The sequence below is a fragment of the Manis javanica genome, chromosome 2, assembly GCF_040802235.1.
Source record: "Manis javanica isolate MJ-LG chromosome 2, MJ_LKY, whole genome shotgun sequence".
Lineage (NCBI taxonomy): Eukaryota > Metazoa > Chordata > Mammalia > Pholidota > Manidae > Manis > Manis javanica.
In genome coordinates this window covers 158312129-158333050 of record NC_133157.1, presented here as the reverse complement: position 1 = coordinate 158333050, position 20922 = coordinate 158312129, and the positions used below count along the sequence as shown (strand labels likewise).

Sequence of the window (20922 nt, the reverse complement as noted above, 5' to 3'; positions counted from 1 at the left end):
CGTCAGTGTCTGAGGCAGCGACAGGGTGATTTTACAGCACTGGCACCCGGTAATGCCTGGGTGTGATAGTGAACACTTCTGATTATTCTTGACTTGTTGGGTTTGGTTTTGAGTCTTTTAATTAATTTAAGTCAGCTAGTAAAAAGTCTAGTCTCTGAACATGCCCTGCAAGCAGTGCACGCATGCAAGCAGTCGGAGAAGACTAGTTCTGCCAGCTTTTGACAAAAGCTGCAACCAAATATTGGAGTGCATAAATAAAGGGAAAGGGAAAGAAAATGGATTTGGAATATGAGATCTTAGGTTTGAATCCTAGCTTAATTAGGAATATAAGTCCGTGCTTGACCCTGAGTAGTGAGACCCTAGGCAAGTTACTTAAACTCAGTTTTCTCCATTTTTTTGTAAAATGAAGGTAATATTTACCTTTCAGGCCTGCTCTGGTGAGTTGAAGTGATGACTGTAAAATATAGATATTGTACTATGTGAATAAAAATAATTTCTTCCCCATCTCTATTATTTCAGTGCTTTTTATTCCTCTCTGTATTAAACAACTACCTTCCAGCTTTTTTAAAGCACATGTTTCTCTGAACTATGGACTCTTGGAGTTTGATCTATAAAGATTAAATAGATTTATGGTATTCAGAGCACCAAAGCAAGCATTGGTCACTTGAGAGTTATTTAAAATGGGAAAACATTAATTTGATATTAGTATCAATTTTTGCTGTTAAAAGCTGTTTAAATTGAATTGTATCACATACTTTAATAAACATTATGAAGTTTCTTTAAAAGAAAAAAAAAGTTCTCTCCACACCCCTGCCAAACCAGCAACAACAAAACATGAGTAAAATTGTCAAAGGGGATTTTGGCAGAATTTTCTATCAACTTCCACAGAAAAAGACTCATTTTTATATCCAGAATTAGGAATAAGTTAGAGAAAAGTTTTAGTCAGACCAGCATTCTTGAAATAGACTCAGAATCATATTGTATTATATTGTCGCACATACTCAAGTGTACGTGGTTTTCTTTTAATTATTGAGCATGGTTTTAAACTTGTTTACAAATCTTAGCCATTTTAATTCATAGTAAGATAAATTTGGCACAGATATTCTCTGCTCAAACACAAGTGTAGTTGTGGTTTCTAACTGAAAAAGTTGACTAGCTTTTTTTTAATTCTTAGAGATTAAAAAAATTTTTTTGCAGTAGTTACATTGTCCAGTTTTAGCTTAGCTACAAGCAATTCTGTTGGCTTCATCCCCAGCCCCTTCTCATTCCAGTTACTGTTTACTATATACTTATGTTTTTAGTAAAATTGTTGATTTCCAAGTCTAAAAATGGCTTCCATCACACGATTCCTTTTCATAAGTATTGTCTTTTTAAAACATTAATAAAAGAATTCATGTAACATGAATTTAAAAGTAAACCCTGTGGACCTTAAGGGGACTTTGCATTCTAACTTTTTCAGCTTCTCTATTCATGCCAGGTTGTTAAGTAGTGGCTTATTGTTTAAAACTGTAATGTGTCTCTGTGTGTGAAAATGCACATTTTTCTTACTACCTTTAGTGGGACTGTAATATCTTAATGATTTTTTAACAATATGTTTGTTGCCTCATTGATTAGGATATTTTGCTTTAGAAAATTTAAATGCAAGCATTTAAAGATAAATCTTAAATGAAAATTTAAGCTTAGTTTCAAATGAACATTAGATAAAGTCTAATTTTTACTTTGGTTTCTCTGGTAGTGTGCAATTTAATATTAGAAAAAACATGGGTATAAAAATAACATCAAAATTGTTATGCTTTTTTAAAGTTGACACCAATTAATACATAGCAGGAATTTTAGACATTTTAGTTTAAGGTAGGAATACCTGTTACTTTTACCTATAAATTTTTCTTAGTGAACTGGAGAGAACTGTAAAAAGGAAAACATCTCTGCATACAATTCAGACAGTTGTAGTATTTTCAAATTAGTTTAAAATTTTTAGTAGCATTTTATATGTCAGCAAGCTGGAATTTCAATGTTCAAAGCCCTGTACAAGCTGCAGCAAAAATTCAAAGATTTAAGTGATCTTTTGTGATTACTTATGTGTGTACTCCATTGTGTCAGATTATTTTAAGCTCGTTGATTTAGCACGTGACATTACACTGGTCAGTAAAAGTTAGATTCTGTTTTGTTTTGGTTTCAGTAAGATTTTATGATATTGTTCCTGTATATATTGAATATATGTAGAAATAACAAGTAATGACAGTTGTACTTCTGACCATTATTAAAAGATAAAAATCCAAGAAATAATACGCTAAAAGTATAATACCTTTGCTAAAGTTGAAATTTAAACATGGAGTTTGCTTTTTATACTTTAAAGCTATACTGTTATGAGTACTTTGGGTTGAAAATAAATCCCTCAGTGTTAGAACTATTTTTTATGTTGTCTCTTCTTAAGTAAATGGGAATATGAGAGGCTTTAAAACAAAGTAACTAATAGGAAGTTTTTATTTAGGAGAGAAAAATTACTTTATTACCTTCTTCTCTGTGTAGATAACCAACCCGTAGGTGTTAGAATTATTTTCATTTTATATAACCACTTCAGCTGGAAAGCTATCTTAAATATATTGTGTGCATTCATGCCTTTTAAGATTACATAAATACAGTTTATCATGAATTTTTCTTGAGTTGTGTTCTGCTTTTTGCTTTTATACTATATAGCATTCAGACTTTTCCAAATTTTAATTTCTTGTGTCTGCTGTATTCATGACTGTCAGTTATTGCTTTTTACTCTTGGCATTCATAAATCTCTTTTTCATTATGATCCTTGTTTGATGCATATAAGAAACCAGGTACTAATTACAGTGACAGTTCTTTGAATGTTTTATCATCTCAATATCAACCCTTTATCAAAAGCATTATCTCCATCCTATAGAGGAAAAAGTTAGGTTTAGGAAGATTAAAACTTATTGAAAGTTAGGAAGCTGGGAAGATGGAATGTGACTCAGTTTTCATATATGTGTAAATATGTGTACACCTTTGAAAATACTACCCAGAGTAATACATAGAACACTTCCATCACCCCACACTCCTGTGTCCCTTCATAGATAACTACTACTCCGACCTTGATCCTCATAAATAGATCACTTACCCCTCTTTGATTAGTTTTTTAAACTTCATAAAAACTGTATCATATAGGGTGTACTCTTTGGTATCATGTCTCTGGTTCAGCATTACATCTGTGAGATTCACCCATAGAATGTTAGTTTCATCTCTTTCATTTTTTGTGTATTGTTCCATTATGTGAATATATTAAAATTTATGTATTCATCTTGTGGATGGACATCTGGGATATTTCCATTTTTGGCTATTATAAATAAAGCTGCTATGAAATTCTTATACATGTTTTTGGTTTTATACACGTTTATCTTCACTTCTCTTGGATATATACCCAGACTGAAAGATTGAAATCGCTGGGTCTTGGGAATAGTGGATGCTGGGCTTTTGTAGGTACTGTCAGTCAGTTTTTCAAGTGTTTATACACGTTTACACTTCTGATCAGCAGTGTATTTGGGTTCCAGTTGCTCTACATCCTTGTCACCTATTGTTGGTCTTATTTTTTTCCCCTTTTGAAGTTTATTTATTCTGGTAAGGTGTCTGGTTTGATATCAGGGAAATGCAAATTAAAAGTTACCTTTTAGAATGAAAAAAATATTTTATGTGTCAATTTGTATATTCCTGTTCACATATAGAGATTAATTTGTAGTGAGCATGGTCTTGAATATTGGTGAGGTTGTTCCCCCTGATCCCTGTTTTTATAAGGGGGCCTTGACTGCTTATTTAATCACTGATATTAATAAAGTTTCTCTTACAATAAGGACAAGTACAGTATTCTAGAAATCCATAATGTATTTCTATCCATTAATCTATAGTAATTTAGGATATTACTCAAGGAAATTTTAAAAGGAACTTAAAATGGTAAAGATTTTTATTCAAGAAACCAAGTTTACAAATGATATCTACAAGGAGACTTCGAAAGAACAAGAAAAATTGTATCCAGGAATGTCACAAACTTATAAATTGTTTTATAGAGGAACTCAGCAAAGACCTTTATAACTGAAAAATTGAGGTCTTTTTTTGCATTGAAATACAGCAGTTGTATATAATCCTTGGGGCTTTATCTAGAATTTGTATGGTTTACATAATCTTACCGTAAGTTATTCTCCTGAAAATTGCTTGTCTTGGTTAGTTCTTGTTTTTCCAAGTTTGTGCATGTTACATGCATTGGGCTTTCCTGCATGAGTCTCAGATACGCTGATTAGTCAGGCGGTCTCATTTGAAACTAATGTATAATAGTGCTAAGTTGTATGACTTGCCATACCAGTTTCACAGTGTTTTTGTTTTGCTCAAGTAGATGAAAGGTTCGTTTAAGTGTGGCCACACTGGTCCTGCATTCCTGGTGATCTTGGTAGGTTAATGACAATCTTTGTCATAGAAATCAAGAAATGTGGGTTGAGCCTCTGGGATGCATGCAGTTGCCTCATTAAAATGCTGTCTCCCAAAGGACTGGGAATTGTTGGAAGCACTTGGTAGGTAATACAGCTTTAAAAACCTATCTTTGTATAATCTATCTATCTGTCTATATTCTGTTTTTTAAACTCTTAATGCATCGGTGTATAATCATATTACATAGTGTATGATTGCTTTCTGTAGTGAGTTTAAAAATAACTTTGGAAACCCAAGTCATTTTCTTTCCACAGTTGAATAAGCTTGTTTTACCTGGAGTGTTTTGTTTCATTGTGATTGTCAGATTGTCCTGCTGCTTTGTTTAGCTGGTTGTCTTTTAACTGAATTAACTTGGATGGTCAGTGTTGTGACTGATGCCACTATTTTTTATTATAGGGAATAGATTGAAGAATTATTTAAAATAAATATTTTTGAAATACATTCAGTTAAAGCAGTTTGTCCATAGCAAGCTTTGTGGTATGCTTTGGGCAGTATTTGAATGGATTGTAGTACATTATGGATTTCATAGGAATTTCAGGGTAAATATAGATATGCATTTGAGGAGAGGAGACATACTTCAGTCTTGCTTTCTATTGAGTACTCTTTTACTGCAGGCGACTACTTCACTCAGTTTATTTTAGGTATATTCCTTTAAATAATACCATTATTCAAGATGTAAATGAATAGACATCAAGATTGTTGTTCAACAGTCATGCCTATTCATGCGTGCTTGTGTTGTAAGGAAAGAGATGAAACAAAACAGAATGTGTGAATCTCTGTGAGCCTAATATGTGTGATCTTGTAAGAGGAATGGAAAGTTTTGAAGTTAGGCAAGGAAAGCTTAAGCAAAGGCAGGAAGTGGGTAGCTGGCTGGTGAAGAGCTCCCAGGACAGGACTGAGTGAGTTACTGATTGTCTTATCCAAGAGTGCTGTTTCTAGAGAAACCCAGGGAATAAGTTATTTATTAGAATCTCAATAAGGTAGTGAGGCCTTTTATTTTTTTAAGGCCATATCTGCCTTTTGTAAGTCAGTGTTGAGTTTATGAACTACCACCAATTAAACTTAATTTAAAGTTTAAAACTACTGAAGGTTAAATATCTCATCACCTCTCCTACCTTTTATGCATTTGGAAGATCACAATGGTTGGGGAAATAGCTTAGAGCTAATAGTGTGTTTAGGAGTGAATCTGCATGGAGGACAAGGGCATATTCATGAGCTTTTGGGCTTAAAATCTTCAACATTGGATCACTGAGGATATGAACAATCATTTTCATGATTCATCATATATAAGTAACACAAGAAATTAAAAATTGTCATCAGTTTTCCTTGTGTGAACCTTCCATGTTACAGATAATTTTATAAAAGATATACCTTTCAAGTTGATTATATATACCCTTATATAATCCTCCATATAATTCTAAGAATCAGAGTGCTATGCTCTCTCTTTTCTTCCTCTCTGTGTGTGAAGAACAGACATGCCAGTTTTCTATAACTTATTTGTATTACTTTTATTACTGTAACTATTTTGAACTAATAGCAGTGAAACACCTGTATTCTGTTCATGTTTGCAAGAAAACATAAATAATAAGGGTAAGAACATGTGTGCTTTATACACACATATATACACAGACTCTTAAGTTTGGGTTAGAAGTTCTAGGCAATCTGAGAAGAGTACTGCACTGAACTATATCTTTGGTAGTAGGAAGAACTGAGAAAAGTATTATTAAGAGCAGTTGGAGTTCCTGTGTACATCTGTTAAACCTTAACCCAGTGTTTTTGGCTTGTCTTGCTCGTTATGTACATGTAAAATGTGGTAGAGGCTGGTTTTCTCGAGGCTCCATTTGAGCTGTCTCTGCCACTAGAATGGTTGGTGTGTCTCAGAGAGGAGTCTGCTGCTTAGACTTCTGGTGGTAATGGCCTCCATTTATGAGGCGATGAGATAGAGGTGACTAAGCTTTGGCCAGAAAGACTAGAATGCTAGACCAAGTTAATGGGCCACCCATGTCAAAGATTCTGGGGAGAGATAAGTCTCATTTTAGCCTCTATGAAGAATAGATGCTTAAATAAAAACTGTAAGTGAAAGCTGCAGGAAGGTGCCATTTTGTACCTATCAAATTAGTAATAAAGATAAATGAAGGAGAGTCAGGTTGTGATGAAAAAGCATTTTCATGAACTACTGGTTTGTGGTATAAATTGATATTTTCTGGAAATCATTTTGCTTTATGTATCCGGAACCTTAACAATCAAAATTTGATCAGATCTTTTGCCCTAGGAAAGCCACCCCTGGTACTCCATTTCCAGGAGGTAGTCATATATCCAGATGAAGGTTTATATATAAAGATTTCTATCTTGTAGTTTCTATAAACAATGAAACAATGGAAACAGTACGGTTAAGCAGGGAAGAAATGGTTAAGTAAATGATGATCTGCTCTTATTATAGCACAACAATAATGATAAGGGAAAGTAGCAGAGTAGTAAATTCTTATGTAGAATTACATTTCATCATGTTGAAAGATATGCATTTTAAAAACCCTGAAATAAATAAATGAAAGTGTTAGCTAAACAACAGAGGTACTTGAAGGGTGTGGTGTGATAGTGAACATTATTTCCCTCTCTTTTACACCCTTGTCTATTTTCCAAAATGAATGTTTATTTTATAAACCTAAAAAGGAAAATCTTAAAAGAACAGAATAAATAATAACTTCATTGATGGTAAAAAACAGAGGTACTTGAAGGGTGTGGTGTGGTAGTGAACATAATTTCCCTCTCTTTTACACCCTTGTCTATTTTCCAAAATGAACGTTTATTTTATAAACCTAAAAAGGAAAATCTTAGAAGAACAGAATGAATAATAACTTCATTGATGGTAAAAAGGTAGAACTGACTTAACTTGAAAGAGCTGCTCTGAATATAAAGCCAGGTTTGGAAACAGAATACCTATTCTAGCATCTCTGTGGAGCAAAGCTCCAGGGACAGCAAAATCTTCTTGGAATGAGTAAGAAAGGGTATTAATTTTCTTTTAGGAATTGTTGGTCTGTAGAGCACATGCTGTAAGGGTAAGGATAATATTAATACAACTTCAATCCTTTTGTATTTCATAAGTGTGATGACTGGGTGTTCACACTTTCGGGTGACGTGTGCCTCCCTCAAACCTTGTTACAGTGTTGGCACATTGCCCATCTGACTTGGAAAAAATATATTAATACAACTTTTTTATACCCTCTGGCACTTGGTGCTTGCAGATTCCTAGGGAATAAGTGAATTAATGCTTACACTAGATTTTGGGCACAAATTGAGAAGGTAAACCTCAGCATATCGTTTTGGAGTTAGATGGCATATGTATTGATAAGATGGTGAAGGTAAGAGAAAATTGAAGTGGAATAATCACCAGTTTGGTTGGCATATTTTGCCCTAACAATGTATTTTAGGTATATGCATGTCAATCTTGGAAATGGAATGCTTTATAATTTAAGACAGATTTGGAGATGTAGAGAAAAAGTAGTTGTAGAGCTAGTTGAGGGGTATGTGAGACTATTCATGGGGACCATGAGTTTCTGGGCCGGGGGACTGGGACCCTGAATTACCCAAAGCTTGTTCATCCCTCTGAGGAATAGGATTGATTACTCTGGGAAGACTGTTAACTTGCTGTATAATTTTAAACAGTTGTGTGTACATATCCATATTTTTCTTAAAAATTTGGCCCTTTTTTGGATTCATTTTATTTTTGTCTTAGAAAATCTGAGTTATAAACTCCTAGGCTCACATCCTATGACAGAAGGGTTAAACAGTTTGGTAGGTTATATTAAGTGAGACAACATTATAAACACATAGTCAGCAATTTGATTTACCCATTGTTGTATAGAAACTTGGTCCTGGTAATAAATTAAGTATCCCCAGGCAATGATTCTTTCTCTCCCCTCTCCCCTCTCCCCACATCCCCAGGTTGAATAATTAGCAATGGAGTTAATGTAATAAATACTCATTTTGAAAATTATTAATTTTCCAAATTAGGCTAATATCACCCTAGCATCAATAACCTTTTCAAAGATTGCTGATTTCATTCTTTTCCTACACCAGATAATTCTGCTTTTCACTGTGAAAATTACTTATGTTTCGTTCTGCATTGATATGCTTTCTTACCATTGTTACATTCAATGTCCAAATTGTAATTTATATTTATAACTGCCTCTCATCTCTTAGTCATCCATTATGTTCTCTCCTGTCTTTTAAACAGAGCAAAACTGACTCAAAGAAGCATTTCTAATAACATCAGCTGTCCACCAACCACTCAGCATAACCACTGATAAACTAGTATAATAGCCAGCTGTTAGACCGAGAAATACTGCATCTTCCTACATTTTTCTGTAATTTCTTTGTGTCCTTTAGATGGTAAACTCTTTGAGGGCAGGGATTATGTTTGATCATTGATATATGTGCCAAGTTTCCAGTACAAACGTGTATACACAGTGGACTCATAAATACTCACTGACTAGCTGTTGAACAATTTGATGCTGCCTCCCAAGTGTTTAGCATAGTCTGAGTAGTTTATGTGTTAGTTAAATCTGACTCAGTAATTGGCAGTCATAGTGTTTCAAGTAGTTGAATACCTGCTTGCCTCTCACTTAATGGCAACAAAGTACCTAACAGAAGAGCCTATGACACAGCCTGTGACAAAGATGCTCTCTTGACTTTGTGGAACCAAGAAGCACAAGTCTAAAATCATCTTTAATACAAATTCTTTGAAATATTTCTGAAGGTCCTGATCACTTTTGTGGCTATTAGTAGGAGGAATTAGTTGGTTAATATATGCAACTTCAGTACTGATTATAGTAATTGCTCTAATTATCAAGTGCCTACTATGAGCCTGACCCTTCCATATGTGCTTTACATATGTTTCTTTAGTTTACTCTTAAAAATTCAACATAGGGTATATTATTCCCATTCTACAGATGAAGAAACTCAGGCAGAGAGAGGTTACTTATCTTGTCCAGGATCATACATATGGTAAATGGCAGAAGTCAATATTGGAACTATGGTCTGTTGGGCTTCAAAACTCAGTATGTATTTTACTATGTCTTCATATCTCTCAGGAGTGAAGATACTAGAGGAATTTCAACTGTACTTAAATCCAAATATGAGAGCTATGTATTATAAAACTAGTAAATGCTCATATTGCTCTTACAGTATTACTTATAATCATGTAGTAAGTGATGTCTTGCTTATTGAAATCTACAGTTTTTCTATGTTTGGAATGAATATTGCTTTCTAAGTGAAAAAGAGACTTAAAACATTGATGTATGCCATTTATGTCATAATAATTACTATCACTTATCTTAAGTATCAGTAAATCTTTATAACGGGAATAAACTGGTATTAATAGTCTTGACTAAGACCTGAGGCATAATGGCTTTGCTGAAAGAAGCAGATTTCAGTAATACCTGTATCAAAAATACCAAGCTATCGGTTATCAATATACTTAGATTTAATGGAAAACATGATGATTTTCTTAGTGCTGTATTTAGGTGATGAGATAAATAACTTATTGGCAATTTGTAGATAGATTTACGTGGTCTTTTTACCCTCCCCCCACAAAGCCATGTATTATTTAACTTAATGGAAAATATTATTAGGAAGTGAATTTATGAAGTATTTTCTGGTTTAAGTTAAAAAAAAAAAGTATTGCTGGTACAACAATAGAAAACTTCAAACCTCAAAGAGAAGAATGCTGTTTTACTTCCTGTTTGGTGAAGGCTGTCCTCGTGAGACTGCTTCCCCTGTGAGGAAGAAAGTGGGTGTAGCCCAGCCAGCAATTCAGGTGCCTGTTCAAATCTCTGTCGGATGAATAATTTCTTGCAGAGTGCTGCTTTCAGGGAGTTCTGTGGGGATTGAGACAAAGTGTTTGGGATTTGTTTGGAAGGGTATCTGGCTTCCTGAAGTTGGACAAGGTGCTTTTCGTAGGAGACACTCCCAGGGCTTGGTGAAAATGTGGGGCCTTTAAAACAGCTCGTTAAACAACCCCTGAACCTTTGTAGACCAAGTTCACTCTCCAAATCTAGTGATACTTTTTTCCAACCATATGGTGCTTTGACTTTCGAGAGGAAAGTAGACTCTTAACTATTCACACAAAAACATAGCAGATTTTCCTCTAGGCGAACTTCTAGGTCATTTCTCAAGGTGGTGCTGCATTCTCCCTATGTTACTTGCCACGTGGCTGACTCTCCCTAGAAAGCATGTACTTTCAATGCTTTGGATAGTTCATTATTAACTAAAGAGGCCCACATTCAAAGCAGTGTTCCTTTAGGATTTTTTAAATGAAAGTTCTAATCATCTATTGAACTGAGTTTCTGGGGGCCATAGTGTTACACCCCAGCAGGGCAGTGTTCATCAGATCAGATTAGGGCTGGTTCAGGCTGGAGACCTTCTGATTTATTTCTCTTACTATCTTGGTTCCTATCTGGAAAGCTTTCAAAACCCCCAGCTGTGTGGCCTGTTTGAAAGCATGAGGCTTGTGGCAGGAATGTGGGTTTACTCTATTAGTGTTGCAGAATCACTTCTTAGGCAGTCTTGCTTTTCTCCTGCCTCCTATAGTCTGGTTTTAGATTATTTTTCTTGTGGTTTTGGTTTGGGAGTGTATACTCTGGGCTTTCATTTCCTTTATTCCTTTCCCTTCACACAGACAATGAAGAAGGGAATCATTATGAGATATTCTTGTATTTGTTTACACTGTCAGGTTATATAGGGAACTTCCCTTTTGCCTTATAGGAAATAAACCCACCATAGTTAAAATATTTGAAATGATTAGTTTTAACTTACTTGCTCAATAATTCTTTGATTGTTTTGGTTTAAATATAGTTATTGATAATATAGTTAGAATTTAGAAGGTGTGGACATTAAAGAATTTACCTACAATGGCATCATCCTTACACAAGCATTTTTGGTGTTTCAGTGTATTTTTTCTTTTTACATTTCTAAGAGGTTATTCTGTTTTGTTTTTTAAGTGCTTTTAGTAGGAATGAATTTCATAGACTGAAATTTTACCTCATTTTCTCAACCCTTTCTTTTCTTTAAGTTGTTGAATGCTCCACGGAATAGCCAAAATAAGAGGAAGAAATCATAGATGGAAGGACTTGTGTATTCCCAAAAAGCTCAATGATCAGCTCTTTATAATCAGTGTCAAATACCTGATTTCTGTAAGATGCAATCAAGAAGTGGTTGTGAGACACTATGTGTTGTCTTCCTTAACCCTCCCAAACTAATTTACCAGTATCTTATTGGACATGGTGGAGATTTAGGGCATTCAAATAAATGAAAGCGCAACCATGTGCAGGAGTGAGTAAGGTCAGTCCACAGAAGGTTTATCATTTCTGCCCTCCTTTTGGTTAAAAGGAATGATAACTTAAAGGAAAAGCCCTCTGAAGGGCATTGATTACAGACCAGAGCCACGTTAAAGTAGTCTGCCTGAAGAAATGCATCAGTGGGATATGGTTAAATTCTCAAGCTTAGGAGGCAGGTCATTGATTACACAGCTCAGGAAGACAATGGTCTTCTCACATACAATACAATTTTAATATTCTAGAAAAGAAGCTTAATTGTTGATCAAAAACAGTTTCAGAATGCTTCAAGTATCAATCTTTCCATTATACTTATTTTTAGAAATTGTATTTTACTTTTAGAAAATAAATTCTACTTAGTTATATATTTAAAGAGCATTTCAAGACCCTAAATTTCCAATGTTTTACTTTAAATGAGCTGAAGGTGAATAAATATTACAGGGTTTTTGTTCCAGTTTAGCAATCTGTCGAGAGTACAGATTTCTGTAGTTGGTTCCCTCAGAGAAGCTTAATGTGTCATGCAGTGTGAGTGGTTTCATCTTTTTAATATGAGCTTCCAAAAAATGTTGTTTGTTATTATTTCTTAATGGTTTTAGACTTGTATTATTCTTTAATCTAGCAGTTGGAGTTTAAACTCATTTGTACAAAGGTGGCTGTTATACCATACCAAAAATAAGATAACTATAGGTTCGTGAAGCATGCTATACTCTGATACCTTTTTGTGAGTCGTTTTGTGGCATTCTGTGCTTTATTTTGAAGTGTGACTTGTTCATGTATTTGTGGACAAGGAAGTGGCTTTTGAAATTTGCTCTGTATCTGAGAACTGTTTTATGGCCTGGTTAACAAAATTGGCTTCTAAATTCTAAAACTGATAGGAGAGACAGGCTGGTGGGAGCAGGGGTGACTCTTGTGTAAGCGTTTAAGGATTAAGCAGACCAAATACTTAAAATCTTCCAGGCACCAGTGACTGCTTCTATTTCTTTAAAAAATTTTTTTGATGTGATGTGCCCTTAAAAATGAATGCATAACTTACTCTGCTGTAATTCATTTTTAAACAAATATGATTTGTGAAGTACACAAGCAGCAAATTTCATGTATATGAAGGGAAGGGTGAGGTTTGAGACTAAAATTCACCATCTCTTATTTTCTCAAAATAGTTCTTTTCAGTCTCCCATGTTACCACTATTACCAGTGACAAGTCATACCTCTGCCTGAAGTGGTAAGTTATACCAGTTTTAAAATACCATTACTAAAAACAGCTCAAGTTTCTAAGATGCCTTACGTTTTCAAAAGCATTTGAAAGTGTTTTTGGACTTGCCAAACATCATTAGATGGAAGTAAAAAGTGTGTTTGGTTTATTATGTATTAGTAAACTCATAGTTGTCTGTAGGAAGGGATAGAAATGTCTAATTCCTTTGGGACTTAAATAAATTCATCTAGTGTTATAAAATCATGAGCACAAGATAAATTGAGATTAGCTAATTAGCCTTTGCCTCAGATTTTGCTATTTTATAAATAGGGTAAAACCACACTTCTAGTTACTTCCATGTTACTGTTAGGCTAACTTGACTAGGCTCAATGATTAAGTAATTTGACTTACCTTTTACCTGTAAATATTTGTTCCCAGTTTTAGACACAGATCCTTATAATAATTTAAGATGGGTTTGAATCTTATTTCTCTCATGAGCATTTCCCTTCGTTACCTGTCCTTGCTGGTGCGTGTTCAGAATATACACTTCCATCTTTAGTGTCCTGGGTATTTGATTTAGTGTAATATTAGAGGAAACCTTTGAATATGATACCATTTATGCCACTGAATGTACACCTTAAGATTATGAGATTTTACCATAGTTATTCTCTTCCAAGTTGCTGTTTATTGTAAAGTACAATATTGGATTAGCCACTCTTCAGAAAACTAAAAAGAAACACTGTCACTTTATATATACAAATTGTAAGATTCTTCACCTTTTCAGAAAATATGAAACATATGCTTGGGAAGTAAGGAAAAACTGTAGTAATTTTCTGTTTTATTTAGCAAATGATAATCTTTTAAAAAATATACGGAAGTATTTTCCAAGAGGGGTTATTTGGACAAAAGTACTTTAGAATGTCAATTGGTATTTTTTTAAAAGTCAAATAGATATTGATCAAGAAATTCATGAGGTGCTCTATTAAACTAAAAAAAAGCTTATGTATATTGTTGGTCTACATAGTCTACATTTTATTATGTAGACTATTCCCAAACTTATTATGGAAACTTTTTTGTCAAGGAATATACATCTGTTTAGGAAACCTTGATATAAGGTAATATTTTTAGAACCTGATTAACCATTGTGATTTTCTTGAAAATAATTTTGAGATATAAGGGCCCAGAATTATATTATCTTAGGGAATTTAAGACACATTGTGATTTAAAGACACAATGTAGCCATTTAAAAAGCACACCATATTTTTTTCTCTTATCATATAGTTATTTTGTTGTCCTTGTGGATTTAAAAGTGGCTTATTCTAGAAATTTAAGCAATGAGCTGGGAGTCAGAAGATCTGATTTCTAGGCTTTTCTGGTTTGAGAGACTTTAATCAGATCATCTAACTCTACTGAGCCTCTCTTTTTATTTTATTTATTTTTTATCAAATGTACATTACAGTGGTTCAACAGTTCCCCCTCCCCTACCCCTGTCCCCACCTACTCCGCTATTCACTATTCATTTCTCAGTGTTTATGAGTCTAATGCTGTTATGTTCCTTCTGTTTTGCTTTGTTTTTACATTCCACAAATAAGTGGAGTCATATGGTATTTGTCTTTCTCTGCCTGGCTTATTTCACTGAGCAAAATACCCTCTAGATCCATCCATGTTGTTGCATATGGCAGGAGTTCTTTTTTGTTATGGCTGAATAATATTCCATTGTATATATGTACCACATCTTAATTATCCATTCAACTTAGGTTGCTTCCATATCTTGGCTATTGCAAACAGTGTAGTGGTAAACATAGGGGTGCATATGTCTTTTTTGAATCAGGGATTTTGTTTTCTTTGGGTAAATTCCTAGGAGTGGAATTACTGGGTCAAATGGTGTTTCTATTTTTCATTTTTTGAGGAACCTCCATATTGCTTTCCACAGTGGTTGCACCAATTTGCCTTCCCACCAACAGTGTAGGAGGGTTCCCATTTCTTTGAACCCTTGCCAGCATTTGTTAACTTTCTGTCTTTTGGATGTTGTCACACCTAACTGGTGTGAGGTGATATCTCATTGTGGTTCTAATTTGCATTTCCCTGATGTTAGCGATGTGGAGCATCTTTTCATGTGTCTGTTGGCCATCTGTTTTTCTTCTTTGAAGAAGTGTCTGTTCAGATCCTGTGCCCATTTTTGATCAGGTTATTTGTTTTTTGGGTGTTGAGGCATGTGGGTTCCTTATACATTTTGGATGTTAACTCCTTATCAGATGAGTTGTTTACAGATATATTCTCCTATAATAAGCCTCCCTTTTGACATTTGTCTATTGCACCTAATAGTTACAGACTCAGTCTACCTCACAGAATTGTTGTAAAGATAAGTGGAAAGTAACCTATCTTCAGGTATTTGAAACTTACTTGTAAAGTGTTTAGTTTAATATTAAGGATATGATTGTGCCTTAATTAAGCAAATGGAAAATGTGTCTTCAGACCAGCTTTGTTTAGACTAATGGGCTTTATTTGAGAATAGTAGAAATTTTTAGCACTGAAATGGAATTTGGAGATAATTGTGCCGCTCTTTCCTGTTGTCATTGGAGAATCTGAGGCCAAGATGTGCACGTGGTCGGCCTTGAGTCTCAGAGAGAGATCCAGGAAGGTGGCCAGGTGTCCTTACACACACTCTAATGCCATGCCTCCAGATCAAAACAGAAAAGAGGTACAGTGAGCTACCCGTTAAGTGAGATGTTGAGTATCTTCCTCCCAGATATTGTTAGTTTAAAAAAAAGTTTTTTTTTATTAAGTTATTATTGATATACCCTCTTATGAAGTGTGGTTACTACATTTACCCATATTATCAAGTCTCCACCATACCCCAATGCAGTCACTGTCCATCAGTGCAGCAAGATACCACAGATCCACTATGTGCCTTTTCTGTGCTACACTGTTCTCCCCCTGATCCCACACACCATGTGTACTAAACATAACACTCCCTCAATCCCCTTCTCCCTCCCTCCCCACCCGCCCTCCCACACCCCTCCCCTTTGGTAACCGGTAGTTAATTCTTGGAGTCTCTGAGTTTGCTACTATTTTGTTCCTTCAGTTTTGCTTCGTTGTTACACTCCACAAATGAGGGAAATCATTTGGCTTATTTCACTGAGCATAATGTCCTCCAGCTCCATCAAATAGTAGGTTTTGTTTGTTTCTTATAGCTGAATAGTATTCCATTGTGTATATGTACCACCTCTTCTTTATCCATTCATCTACTGATGGACACTTAGGTTGCTTCCATATCTTGGCTATTGTAAATAGTGTTGTGGTAAACATAAGGGTGGATATGTCTTTTTGAATCTGAGAAGTTGTATTCTTTGGGTAAATTCCAAAGAGTGGGATTCCTGGGTCAAATGGTATTTCTATTTCTAGTTTTTTGAGGAACCTCCATATTGCTTTCCACAATGGTTGAACTAGCTTACATTCCCATCAGCAGTGTAGGAGAGTTCCCCTTTCTCCGTATCCTCACCAGCGTTTGTTATTTTTTGATGCTGGCCATCCTTACTTTTGTGAGGTGATATCTCATTGTGGTTTTAATTTGCATTTCCCTGATAATTAGTGAAGTGGAGCATCTTTTCCTATGTCTGTTGGCCATCTGAATTTCTTCTTTGGAAAACTGTCTCTTCATATCCTCTGCCCATTTGTTAATCTTGTTATTTGCTTTTCGGGTATTGAGGCATATAAGTTCTTTATATATTTTGGATGTTAACCCCTTGTCACATATGTCATTTACAAATATAGTCTCCCATACTGTAGGATGTCTTTTTGTTCTGTTGATGGTGTCCTTTGCCATACAGAAACTTTTTAGTTTGATGTAGTCCCATGTGTTCATTTTTGCTTTTGTTTCCCTTGCTCGAGGAGATGCGCTCAGGAAAAAGTTGCTCATGCTTATATTTAAGAGACGTTTGCCTATGTTGTCTTCTAAGAGTTTTATGATTTGTGACTTATATTCAAGTCTTTAATACATTTTGAGTTTACTTTTGTGTATGGGGTTAAACAATACTACAGTTTCATTCTCTTGCATGTAGCTGTCCAGTTTTGCCAACACCAGCTGTTGAAGAGGCTGTCATTTCCCCATTGTATGTCCTTGGCTCCTTTATCATATATTAATTGACCATATATGGTTGGGTTTATATCAGGGCTCTCTAGTCTGTTCCATTGCTCTATGAGTCTGTTCTTGTGCCATTACCAAATTGTCTTGATTACCATGGCTTTGTAGTAGAACTTGAAGTTGGGGAGCATAATCCCCCAGCTTTATTCTTCCTTCTCAGAATTGCTTTGGTTATTTGAGGTCTTTTGTGGTTCCATATGAATTTTAGAACGATTTTCTCTAGTTCATTGTAGAATGCTGTTGGTATTTTGATATGAATTGCATTGAATCTATAGATTGCTTTAGGCCAGATGGCCATTTTGACAATATTAATTCTTCCTATTCATGAGCATGGGATGTGTTTCCATTTATTAGTATCTTCTTTAATTTTTCTCATGGGTGTCCTGTAGTTTTCAGAGTATAGGTCTTTCACTTCCTTGGTTAGGTTTAATCCTAGGTATTTTATTCTTTTTGATGCAGTTGTGAATGGAATTGTTTTTCTGATTTCTCTCTCTGCTAGTTCATCGTTAGTGTATAGGAATGCCACAGATTTCTGTGTATGAATTTTGTGTCCTGCAACTTTGCTGAATTCAGATATTAGATCTAGTAGTTTTGGGGTGGATTCTTTAGGGTTTTTTTTACATACAATATCATGTCATCTGCAAACAGGGACAGTTTTAACTTCTTCCTTGCCAATCTGGATGCCTTTTATTTCTTTGTGTTGTCTGATTGCTGTGTCTATGACCTCCAGTACTATGTTGAATAGAAGTGGGGAAAGTGGGCATCCTTGTCTTGTTCCCAATCTTAAAGGAAAAGCTTTCAGCTTCTTGCTGTTAAGTATAATGTTGGCTGTGGGTTTGTCATATATGCCTTTATTATGTTGAGTTACTTGCCCTCTGTACCCATTTTGTTGAGAGTTTTTATCATGAATGGGTGTTGAATCTTGTCGAATGCTTTTTCAGTGTCTGTGGAGATGATCATGTGGTTTTTGTCCTTTTTGTTGATATGGTGGATGATGTTGATGGATTTTTTAATGTACCATCCTTGCATCCTTGGAATAAATCCTACTTGATCATGATGGATGATCTTTTTGATGTATTTTTTAATTCACTTTGCTAATATTTTGTTGAGTATTTTTGCATGTATGTTCATCAGGGATATTGGTTTGTAGTTTTCTTTTTTTGTGGTGTCTTTGCCTGGTTTTGGTATTAGAGTGATGCTGGCCTCATAGAATGAGTTTGTAAGTATTCCCTCTTCTACTCTTTGGAGAACTTTAAAGCAGATGGGTATTAGGTCTTCACTAAATGTTTGATACAATTCAGCGGTGAAGCCATCTGGTCCAGGAGTTTTGTTCTTAGGTAGTTTTTTGATTACCAGTTCAATTTTGTTGCTGGTATTTGGTCTGTCCAGATTTTCTGTTTCTTCCTTGGTCAGCTTTGGAAGGTTATATTTTTCTAGAAAGTCCATTTCTTCTAGGTTATCCAGTTTGTTAGCATATAATATTTCATAGTATTCTATAATATTTCTTTGGATTTCTGTGGTGTCCGTAGTGATTTTTCCGTTCTCATTTCTGATTCTATTTATGTGTGTAGACTTTCTTTTTTTCTTGATAAGTCTGGCTAGGGGTTTATCTATTTTGTTTATTTTCTCAAATAACCAGCTCTTTCTTTCATTGATTCTATTGTTTTATTCTTCTCAATTTTATTTATTTATTTTTGCTCTAATCTTTATTATGTCCCTCCTTCTACTGACTTTGGGCCTCATTTGTTCTTCTTTTTCTAGTTTCATTACTTGTGAGTTTAGACTGCTTATATGGGATTGTTCTTCTTTCCTAAGGTAGGCCTGTATTGCAATATACTTTCCTCTCAGCACGGCTTTTGCTGTGTCCCACAGATATTGCAGTGTTGAATTATTGTTGTCATTTGTCTCCATATATTGCTTGATCTCTGTTTTTATTTGGTCATTGATTCTTTGATTATTTAGGAGCATGTTGTGAAGCCTCCATGTGTTTGTGGGATTTTTCATTTTCTTTGCCTAATTATTTCTAGTTTAATACTCTCTGTGTCTCAGCTTCTTTGTTTTCCTCTTCTCTAGTTTCTATTTCATCTATTGTCTCCACCATATCTAATCTGCTTTTAATACCGTCCATTGTGCTGGCTCTTCAACGATTGGATCTCTGACAGGAATTCATTCCTGAGTTCTTGAATATTTTTCTGTACCTCCAGTAACATGTTAATGATTTTTATTTTGAACTCCCTCCCTTTCAGGAAGATTCATGAGGTCGATGTCATTTCAATCTTTCTCAGGAGTTGTATTCATAATTTTACTCCGGACCAGGTTACTTTGGCGTTTCATATTTGTATATGGCACCCTCTAGTGCCCAGAAGCTCTACTCTTTGGAGCTGCTCAGTGCCTGAAGCAATGTTGGGGGTTGCAGGGGAGTGGTATTGGTGCCTGGGGTGAGGAAAGATCAGTTTCCTGCTTCCCCACCTCTATGCCTGTCTCCACCTCCTGAACCAGTGGGCTGAGCACACAGGTATAAGCCTCTATGCTTTGTGTTTGTAGTTGCTGTAGACAGATCTTCCCTCTGGCTGGCCTAATGCCAGGGTAGGGTTTGCCAGTTTGCGAGCCAGGTGGGGCTGGCTGGGAGAAAGGCGCAGTAGGCTGCATATCACGGAGGGTGTCCTTGGAGCTCTGTAGCCAGCCAGGGAGCTGGAGCACCTGGAAATCGTGAAAGCTCCCAACCTGCTGGGCAGAGTGCACCTGGACAGTTTTGTCTACCTGTCCTTTCTTCTGAGCAGTAAACTCTGTGCAATCTTTGCTCCTTTAGCAGTCCTCTTGCTAAGGGCTTCCTTGTTAGGAAGTCTCTCAGACTGCCTGCCTTTCTTTTGTCCCAGAGCAGCTGGATATGGATCCCTGGTTCCCACAAACAGCTGGAATCTCAGTCTCTCCAGAAATTCTGCCTCTCTTAGCTTTCCAATCCCCTAATCATGAGAGTATCATGAAAGCACCATGAAATGTAAGTTTGTGCTCCCAGAGCAGATCTCTGGTGTTAGGTATTCAGCAGTCCCAGGCCTTCACTCCCTCCCCACTCCGTTTCTCTTCCTCCCGCTGATGAGCTGGGGTTGGGGAAAGGCTTGGGTCCGGCCAGGCCACAACTTTCATATGTTACCCTGTTCCGTGAGGTCTGCTCTTTTCTTCAGGTATATGCAGTCTGGCTCAGTCCTCTTTCCTGTTGCTCTTTCAGGATTAGTTGTATTAATTATATTTTCATATTATATGCAGTTTTTAGAGGAAGCCTCTGTCTCACCTCTCATGCTGCCATCTTTAATCCCTCGATATTGTTAGTTTTTATAATGGAATGTTGACATTATCATTTTTAAGTTTCTAATTATGTTCTTGTTCCATATGCTGTTTTGTCTTTTACAGTATGTATATTTTAGATAAAAAATTAATGACTTTTTAACAATTAAGAGTTTTCTTCTTTTGTGTCTTGTTTTTAAAAGGATATTCTGACAAATTACCGTGTAATTTGCTGAAATTGAAATTATGAGAGTAAAGGTAGATTCAGGCCATTTATAAGTTAGGTTACTGTTGTATTTCACTTACCATTTCCTATTTTGACCCTTAGAGCACATATAATTTCTTAATGTATCCCTAACACCATACCTCTTTTAATGTTTTAAAAGAAAACGAGAAGGTATGTTTCTTTGGGACTGGTTTTGAAAACATACCCTTTTTTCTTTGCCTCCAGTATTTACTAAACAGAAAACAGTATTGCCTTTTTTTATTGTCCA

General features: G+C 35.4%; 1 protein-coding gene and 1 non-coding gene across 13 annotated transcripts in view; both read left to right on the top strand.

Annotated features, from left to right (window-relative positions):
- Nucleotides 1-20922, top strand: part of NCOA2 (nuclear receptor coactivator 2) — a 289669-nt gene that overhangs the window by 73347 nt on the left and 195400 nt on the right. For 2 of the 12 annotated variants that reach the window (XM_073229665.1, XM_073229670.1), the window contains exon 1: nucleotides 2795-4565. The exons of 8 other annotated variants lie outside the window; for them this stretch is intronic. The gene's annotated coding sequence lies outside the window, so the exon portion shown is untranslated. Of the gene's footprint in view, nucleotides 1-2794; nucleotides 4570-12970; nucleotides 13033-20922 lie in introns of those variants that run through there. 2 more of the 12 variants (XM_073229666.1, XM_073229667.1) reach the window with 2 other exon arrangements.
- LOC118968351 (small nucleolar RNA U13) lies at nucleotides 7565-7668 on the top strand. The gene has a single exon (XR_005055970.2). It is a non-coding gene; the product is annotated as a small nucleolar RNA U13 (small nucleolar RNA).